Here is a 9,886-nt window from a genome sequence, read left to right as displayed (position 1 = left end):
TATGCTTTTACAGAGAGCATACGCTTTTCATAATTTCATTATTTCTTCAAGTTTTTCTTATTTTAGCTATTTAAACATGAATTTGCTATTTTGGAAAAGAAGCATCGAGAAACGAATTTGAAAATACAGTGACCTTTAGAATAACAAAACAAATCTAAATCCGTTTGAATTTTGTTCAAATTCCTAATAGTTTTGCAATAAACTGAGTCGTTAAATTGCAAATTTGAACCAAAAATGAACTGTTACATTGCCAACCTAGTTCGAGGGTTATTCTCCAGAGAGCTTTACTGTTGAAACGTAACCCCCACCACCTACTACTTACATACTAAGACTGCCCAGCAGCAGCAGTGTATCAATGAATGAATTGAATGAATGACCACAAGAAAGAGTGGGAATGGGAGGGGAATAGATGAGAAGTCTGTTACACTCTCTCTGTCTCTCAATTCCAGCTAGCTTTTGCCATATCCATGCCATGTGTGACTTATTAGTTCGTTGAAACGTGACAGTGACAGTTCATCCAGTCATTTGTGATAAGTTATTATGGGTTTTCATTTATAGAAACGTTTTGCCTTGTTTATTCTAGACAATCCTTGTTAGTGAATAATACTTTTTCTATTCTATTCCTATTGACTTCGAATTACGTGAAATGTTATAAAAATGTTGAAGTGCAAGCGACCAAATTATTTATCATAAAAAATGGACGAAACGCCGAAGCCTCATCAAAGTCGCCGACGCTTTAGACACAAAAGTGGACGCAGATTGAAACTTAGCGCGAAACCGCTTAAACGAAGAGGAACAGCGTTAATTCAATACTGGGCTTCCAAAAGGTAAGCTAATATTTGATACACATCCATAATTTCCTTCATCAAGAACCATAACAATCAATATATCTCCATTTGTAATTTGAGTAATAAAGCTTCAATTCTCAGTCGAATATACAATTATACATGTCAACGTTTTTAGAAATATTGAACAGTTTCACGATTCTATGCTATGAAAGCTCAGGGAACTTGGAAAACACCCATTCAAAAAATGTCAATTGTCAATTACGAATAGTTTAATCGACAGACCTATCTTACACTAATTTTACTGCATTTTCCATAATATATTTTCACTATTTTTTGAATGGGAAATTCGTCATTGCCACCTATGAATAGTCCTATTGATCTTGTTTTTTTTTGTAATTCCAGGGGCAGAGGCAGAAGTGAAGCTCAGACCGAAGAGTATAATGACTCCGAAAATTCTACGATAAATACGTAAGTTACCAAATTATGGGAGTATGGGAAGATGAACGAGGAGGCTGCTCTAAAAAAAGTTAGTGAGATAGCTGGACAAAAAATTTTGAAATGTGGGCTATTCATTGATGCCGATTTTCCATTTCTGGCAGCATCGCCGGATGGATTATTAGAAGATGGGCATGGTATTGTGGAGGTCAAATGCCCTCAGACAATAAAGGACCTACTCCCAAGGGAAGCAGCAAAGTTGAAAATATTGAAATTTTGCAAAATTGAAGATACAAATATCGAATTGAACACAAACCATAACTACTACTATCAAATACAGGGACAACTCCACATTACGAAACGTCAGTACTGCTTATTTTGTATATGGTCGCCAAAGGGGACAGAAGTTGTTACTGTATACAAAGATGAGCAGTTCTGGAGTTCGAAGATTCTTGAACAAGTGAAAAAATTTTATATGGACTGTGTATTGCCGGAACTTGTTGATCCTCGACACACGCGTTCAATGCCAATTCGAAATCCAGATTGGATTATTGAGGCGCAAGAAGCACGTAAGAAGAAATAATGATGACACAAACATAACTGGAAAATAAAAACAAATATTGTCACATACCACTTATTTATTATTAAAACTTACATTAAAGTATTATTACAGTAATACTTTATTAAAGTAAACTTACATTAAAGTAATGTACCTAGGTTTCATAATGGCCTAGGCTTACATTACTTTAATGTAAGTTTTAATAATAAATAAGTGGTATGTGACAATATTTGTTTTTATTTTCCATTATGGAGAAATACCACAACATCTCCTCAAACACAATCAATTATACAAACATAACTATTCTTCCTTTTCTCCTTTTATAGTAGTAGTTATGGTTTGTGTTCAATTCTATATTTGTGTCTTCAATTTTGCAAAATTTCAATATTTTCATTTTTAACAAAGTCATTTTTCATTGTTCATTGCACCGGTAAGGGCATTTGTGCAGAGAGAAAAAGAGAAAGAAACGAGTGAGAGCGAGGAGGAGAATGAGAAGATTTAGAACGGAAAGAGTGAGGAGAAGTGGATGGAAAAGAGGGAGGAGAAGAAGAATAAGGGGAAAAGAAGGAGGAGAAGGTGAAGGAGGAATGAGAAAAAGATTAAAAAGAAGGAGGAGAAGGTGAAGAAGGAGGAATAGGAGAAGAAAGAGGAGAAGGTGAAGAAGGAGAACAAGAAGAAGTAAGGCTTATTATTTCTCAAAATTCACATAATATTGTTTGAAGACCATCAAAATATTTTATCGTCTTATCTGTCTCAACTTCCGCTGAAATATATATTTAAAATACATAGAAATATATTTTCAATTACTTCTTTTATATTATTTTTTTATTATTAATAATACTTTTTTAGATTAATTTTTCCATTTTAAAACAAGTAATGAGTTTGTACTTCTCGCACACATTTTGTGTTTGAGAACACTCACGGAGAAAAGTTTTCTTCTGATATTGATAAATTTGAAGTTGTAGGGTATAATAGTAGCTTCAGTTTCTAGTGTAATAGTAGTTCTAGTAACAGTATAGTGTATTTCATTTTATTTGTATATTTATTTATTATTGATTTATTGTTAATGCAAGTTTGATTTATTGTAAACTGTAGCCTATGTATATTGCTATAATGCTAAAAATTCGATTTAGATTTCACTTGAATTTTATTGTATTATTTTACGGAAATAAATTTTATTTGAATTTGAATTTGTTTTTTTTTCAATTCAGAACCTGACAAGAACTTAGCTTATTTTTAAATTTACAAATGCCTGTTATGAAAGATTTTTCGTTACTCGCTCATTTACAAGGCCAAGAGTCATCAATATAAATAATTATTTTTGTATAACAGATTTATACATACTGTATAACAGTTATAGGCCTACTGATATAATAGAGAATCTAGCAATGATTTTGTTCAAATTGGTGTGGAATAGGTTGGAATGTTGCATTTCAAGATACGAGCAGCACTCATGAGAATAGCTTTGTCCCTTTTCTAGCATTCAATAACGTAGTAGCCAAATATACTTTGTCGTGTCTTGGTTGGAACGTGACTCATTGTTCCAGAACCAGAAATCATGAATGGAGACAGAGGTTTTTGTCATTTCTTTCTCCCTCCTTTTTGTTGCTCACTTGTAGCAATGGTCAATTGGTGGGGGAGACACTTCTAGACTTCCAATATGTCTTTACTCCTCCAAACGAACTCTCTCCAGCGCTGAATCTGTCATAGTGGGAAGTGGCGGAACTAAAATACGAAATTTCAGAGGTGTACAGTAGAATCTTAAGTTTGTTCAAAACTCCGCAGACCATTCAAGAAATAGGAGGATTATCGGCTATAGTATCCAAGATGAGATCAGTATCGGTTCTGATTCAGAAGAGTTTTGGATAGTAGGGTAAGTACAAAACAGGGTTGTACTAAATTGAAACTATGTTTTATCAATCGAGTGTTGTAAGTTGTCTTCAATAATTAATTAAATGGGAAAATGAACAGGAAACCAACTGGGTAAGACTTGAAGATCTCGCACAATCAAGTGTTAAATAATTGTTGTATTCATTATCAAATCAAATCAATATTAACCGTTTGTAAGTCAAATATTATTAACCGTTCGTAAGTTTTAAAAATCACTCAATCCTGGAGCTAGCGTGAGCTAGGGTATTTGATTATTCGAGACTAATATTCAAATAGAGATCTCAATAAAGTGCAGAGATCTTACACTTTAATCGATGATAATTTCCGCCTTTGTTCGTGGCAGAAAGGTGATTCTCCGCAGTCACATTTAAAATTCAGTCAAAAAGTATGATAATAAGTTATGTGAATACTCTTTAATAAGTGCCTTTTGGGTAACATTTGAATAGTAAAAATGTTCGACATGGAAGGGTAACGGAGAAGGAAAAGAGCTCTTTTGTTGAAAATGTATTCGGTTCGTGTTTGTATTCTTCGGTTTCCATGGAAACTAATCCTGTTCTGTAACTCTTTATGTATCTAGGCCTGTTTTAATGCGCCATGTTTTGGAGAAGTCCACCAGACCTTTTCGTTTATTATCTCTGAGGCAAATTTTAGTACTCTGTGGCTTATTCTTAGTTCAAAAACGTATTAAGTAGTAGTTCAGTATTTGTATTTTTACTCTACTCTAATAGATTATACTAGTAAGCCTCCAACTGGAAAACTCGCTTGCAAGAATAATTATGGAAATATATCAGAATGGTAAATTTAAGAATCAATTCAATAAATCGACTGATCATGCAAAATAACTTCATCATGTTCGTAAAAACTGAATCCAGATTGAAAATATTCTAATCGTTATAAAGTATTTTTTCCTAGTTATTATACAAAACATTGCAATTTCAAAGCCAATGTTAATTAAGGTTTATTATTTTAGTACTTATATTGATGAACCACCTCCTTGAAAATTCAATATTGGTGTGATACGTAACATATCTGTTCGCAGTGGGTCTTAAATTATAATTATTGACCATTGAGTTTTAAGTGCGAGGGAAATGGGATTCATATTTTATCAAGTATTAAATGACGTTTTTTAAAACATAATTGGATAACGGGTGATCATCACCATAATCATCGTAACTCAAGAATTGAATTGGAATGAGCAGGAATGTCTGTCAACTGTAAATAAATGGAGAGTCTATATTTTAGTATCCTGATCCAGACGAGCCTACTCCATTACTAACGTTTCATCTAACTTTAATTACGTCAGCTTTCGTTGAATATAATGACAAAGAAACTTTTCAAAAGCGGGTAAAGAAAACTATGTTGAAACTCATTAGAGGGGTTCGAGAGAAATGGAAAAATCAGTTATTTGAGGAGAAATGGAACAGAAGTTTTATGATTATCAACGATAAGTACATAGTTACTTCTTCCAACAACCAGTCATGAATTTTCTCTATCCAGCAGAATGTTCTCTATTTTTCTCAATAAATAACAATAGGCCTGTATCATTCTCATACATTTGGACTTGGACGAAGTGTAATGTATGATACGATTCAATAGGAAGGCGAATAGTATCTTTAGAATAAATAGTTTATAGAACTAACATGAAAATGTTACTTGTTATTGACAGTGTAACAGAGTAAGAATACACCCAACAAGTACGGTTGATTTTCCGGATCCTCCAAAATGCTATTGACTGCTCTGAAGACTTTGACAACATAACCAAAAATACGTGAAACTTCTTCGAATGCTATTATACAAATGAATTAATAAATAATATTCATTCTTGTAGGCCTACTTATTGACAAATAAACGAATCAACAAAAATAATTTTCAGACCAATCAAGAGAATTTTACAGAATTCGAAAAGTTGTTTAATGTTTGAAATTGTGTGACCTCAGTACAAGTCCAAATTTTCAAAACCCTGCACTTTTCTTACTGAGCCCTCTCGAATAAATTCACAGTATTATTATCATCGATACCTGGCGCCTATGATAGTCCTTTGAATATAATGGAGTGGTTTTGATTCCCCAATAAATTACAAAGCCATAATAATTAACCTCTTGAAAAGCCCAGTTTGATCTTTAGAGGGCCATGACATGCGTTTCCTTTGATCACTAGACAGGAAATTGTCTTGTTCAGACTAAATTAACCATACAGGCCTTCAGAGTATTTCACTGTAGAATAATTTTCCATCGTTATTATAGGCTACTACAGCGTTTTCTTGATTTGAATTCAATTATGAATTCCAATTTTCTTAGGCAATTCAATTCATGTAAGAAAAACTCTTTTCATCTGCAAGTCATTATTAATGACTGCAAGTCATTATTAATGTTCTGATAATCTGATCGATAGTTGTTGTCATATTGAAAGACTCACACTTGAAGCTTTGAAGGAAAACGTAATCAACCTAATGAAAAAGTAGGCTGTAGCCGCTTTGTCACGCCAGAAATCATCTCTACACAAAAATATCGTGAAAATGTTTCCTGTGGTGTAATGGATGCTCTCAAAAGTCTAATGAATGCTTCTTTGGTTGAATGAAAGAGACAGAAGCAAAGAGGACCATCGAAAATCAATATAGTATTATTTCATGTATTTAAAATACTACACCTATAGATATATAAGTTGAAACTATAAATACATAGTACTCAGTAATAGAAATGTAAAATTTACTCATTCTATGATATTTATTTTTATTCAATTAAATCATTGAATGCTGGTTGTAAAAAAACTCCTCAGAATGAATTTAATAAATCATTTTAAACTCTTGATTAACCGACTCCCAAAGTTTGAATATTCATTCTATCAGTGAGGCTGCCCCCACCGCGAAGAATTCGTCCAATTAAAAGGCTTATTGCATGTGGTTCCTTCTTTGCTGAAAGAGAAATTCCCATTCTGACTTGAACACGAGTTTGCCTGCACATTCCACTTTTATCAGGCTTCCATTTTGTTCTCCCAGTTGCAATACAGACAATACTGCCAATACTTCATCTTCTTCCACCTTCCAACTTTTTCTTCTACCTATATCTCCATGCATCTGAGAAATATTCATCAACACTTTTTCAATTACCACCATTCAAAATAATTTTTATTTCTGGCCACAAGAGAAGCGTCCTGCCTTCATCATCTATTGTTCATGAAAATTGCCAACACCTTTTTTGAAACGCCATACTTAAACTAAATACAATCATTATATTCTATTTCTCTATCCTAGAACTGAATCATTCTCAGTTTATGTATTTATTTTAATCTACATGTACATAGTTGATATAGACTGGACAAATGAGTTTCTTCTACTTTTGAATTTCAGGAATTTGAAATATTCCATCCATTGAAACAAAAAATCCGACAGTTCATATTATTGACACTAATTCTGGTTGGTAGTTGATCAATTCAGGTTGGTAGTTGATCAATTCAGAGCTAAAGGTATAGGTAGAAGTTAGAGTGGTAGAGGTGGAGGCTGAATGTTTCCTATTGTGCTATCTTGCTCAAATCATGCATGCTGGATCAAAGTCAATTGTCAGCAGCTAATGGCCAATTATCTATCAGCAACAGCTTCTGAAATTCTATTTGTTCACCCCTATTCGTTTTATAGCATCATAAATTCTGCAATCATTTGATATGAGAAGTCACCATACCAACTGGAGATGGGAGGAGCGCGGTAGATCAATAATATGAACTTTGCTGATAGTTTTCATTTTGAAGGTTTTATCCAGTGAAAGAAACGGGGAGAGTTTGAGGTGAGATGAGAAAAAATTAATTGAAAGAGTATATCAGTTTCAAGTGGAGAGAAATAGAGAATTGACGAAAGCCGGAATCGAAGGACAAAGAAAGGAAGAGAACAAGGAATAATAGGGTTACCAGAGAATAAAAGAGTAAGAGTTACATTAATAAAATTCGAGAGAATAATCTTAGAAGCTTGAGACTAACAACAGGATTATGTGGAAAGAATAATATTCATAGAAAAGCATTCAGGTTTTATCTCGTAATATTGTTTTATCGTTGAGTCAAGTCTGAAATTCTCTCTTTTCCAGCTTTTCACTTTCACTCTTTTCTGGTGATGTGAAAAAAATACTGTTGGAATATGTGGTACGGGCGAATTTGTTATTTTCCCAAAAGATTACGTAGTTCACTTCAGGTGTTGCATACAATCCCAAGTCTCATAAATAACATAAATCTGTTCCTAATTCCGGCGAAGCTGAAATTTTTATCTCGCAGCGCAGACAGCTAGCGATCTCGTCAGTCTCTATCGTTTATACCACAGTTTAATTTTCAGGTTTCGTGGATATAAAGTACCATACGATTTCGAAATCAAGAGTGGTGATGTAGAAATGAAGGAATGAGATGGAGAGAAAAGGAAGTGACACAGAGCAAATACGAAAAGAAAAAATGAGTGAGGTAGAAAAAAGTGAGTTTTTGAAACTGACATATCGCAGAGAGAGAGAGAGGAGGTTTTAACAGGGAAAATCTGTACAGATAATGAATGAGAGCAGCTAAAGAACGTCGTGGGAGTTGAAAAACATTTTTTCGTCTGATAACAAACTGATCAAAACAGTATTTCGTCTGATAATAAACTTGGTCTGCCAAGTTTAATAATTTCTCATCATTATTATTCATCTGCTACGATAATACTGATAATTCCTATATAAAATATTCTTCCTTTATACATCCTATACGCTTTTACAGTAATATTCCCGATGAAACTGTAATACTCCTTACAATAAAGGGTTAAAAGTACATTACCTTACCGTATAAGTTATGAAATATTGTTGTAGAATTGTTCGAGAACGCATATGATGATGATTAGGAATATTCTATAAATTGATTCAAATTGTATAATTCATTATTGCCTCAATTTCTTTATGATATTATAAGTTATATCTTTTTCTTAGGTGTTACGCAATACACATATTAAAAAAATGGTTAAAAGATTATGATTTATTATAAAAAATTAAGACATGGTATTTAGAGATAACGTTTACACATTTCCATAATTAAAATTATTTTAGAAAAAATTAAATTCGTTCTCTCGTTTGCATTATTTCTGATCTTATTAATTACGAAAATGTCAAGTGCGAATGAAACCGGCACATATAGGATTCCATTTATAGAACTCTTGTTTTGGTACATACTGAATACAAATTGGTAATATTGCATTATTATAAGGATAAAACCATAATAAATAAAACCCACAATGCCAAGCATCGATTGATTTGTTTAAACTTTATGTCACCTTATCACTTTGAATTTTATTCGAGCAATCAAATCCAATCAGTACCTAAGTCTAAGTTATAGAATTACCAATATAAATAGTTTATTCTATGCTCTAAGTGTAATTCTTAGCTCTGTGAAGAAGCAGCGAGGTGGCATCATTCATTTATACTCTTTAAACATTTTGTACCCAAATAGAAATGTTTCCAATTAAAAATATAACCTGTACATATAGGGCCGCTTATCTTTGTTTTGGCGCAAAACAACATGTGAATTGACCCAATACGGCTCCAGTGGATGGGGAAAAATGGTTTTGATAAAATCTTTCAATGTACCTACAAGGATAGCTTACCAGCTAGTTTCCAGCTTACTGTATTATCAAATTAAGAACAGTCAAACTATAAGAAATTTTGTGGAATGCTTTGCTGGCTGCATGATGACAGGATTGAGAAATATAGTATTTTTTCAAATTTTAATGGGTAACCCAGATTGATGACAGAGTCAAAACAGTCAATAAAGCTTTGAAGCTAAAGAAATCCGAGCTTCACGTGTCAACTTATAAGCAGCTTAAAACACGAGTCAAGAGCTACAGTACCTTACTAGCTTGGAACTGCAATCTTATTCAAGTGAGGATTTCCTTCCAGCCAATAATAAGAGAAGGTTTTTGGCGAAACGCGAATGGATAGAAGTGCTCCAGCCAAGCCACTCTAGCTACTTCCTGTGGAAAATGAAGAGTCAACTTGACAATGCATCGATCCATCTTAGTTTCCGTCAAGCTATTACCAATATTGGAATCCTCTGACAGATATTCTGCAAATTTTCAACGTACACTCTCGGAAATTCATAGAAAAACGTCAGATGCAATTGACTGATACGTAAGGTTTGACAGCGTATCCGAGAAATGCGTTGCCTACTATCACAATCCTGTCAGATAGAAGGAAGGAGTGTGAAAGTTTTGTTGTTGAAA

The sequence above is a fragment of the Nilaparvata lugens genome, chromosome 1 (assembly GCF_014356525.2).
Source record: "Nilaparvata lugens isolate BPH chromosome 1, ASM1435652v1, whole genome shotgun sequence".
Taxonomy (NCBI): domain Eukaryota; kingdom Metazoa; phylum Arthropoda; class Insecta; order Hemiptera; family Delphacidae; genus Nilaparvata; species Nilaparvata lugens.
This window is presented reverse-complemented; position numbering follows the sequence as displayed.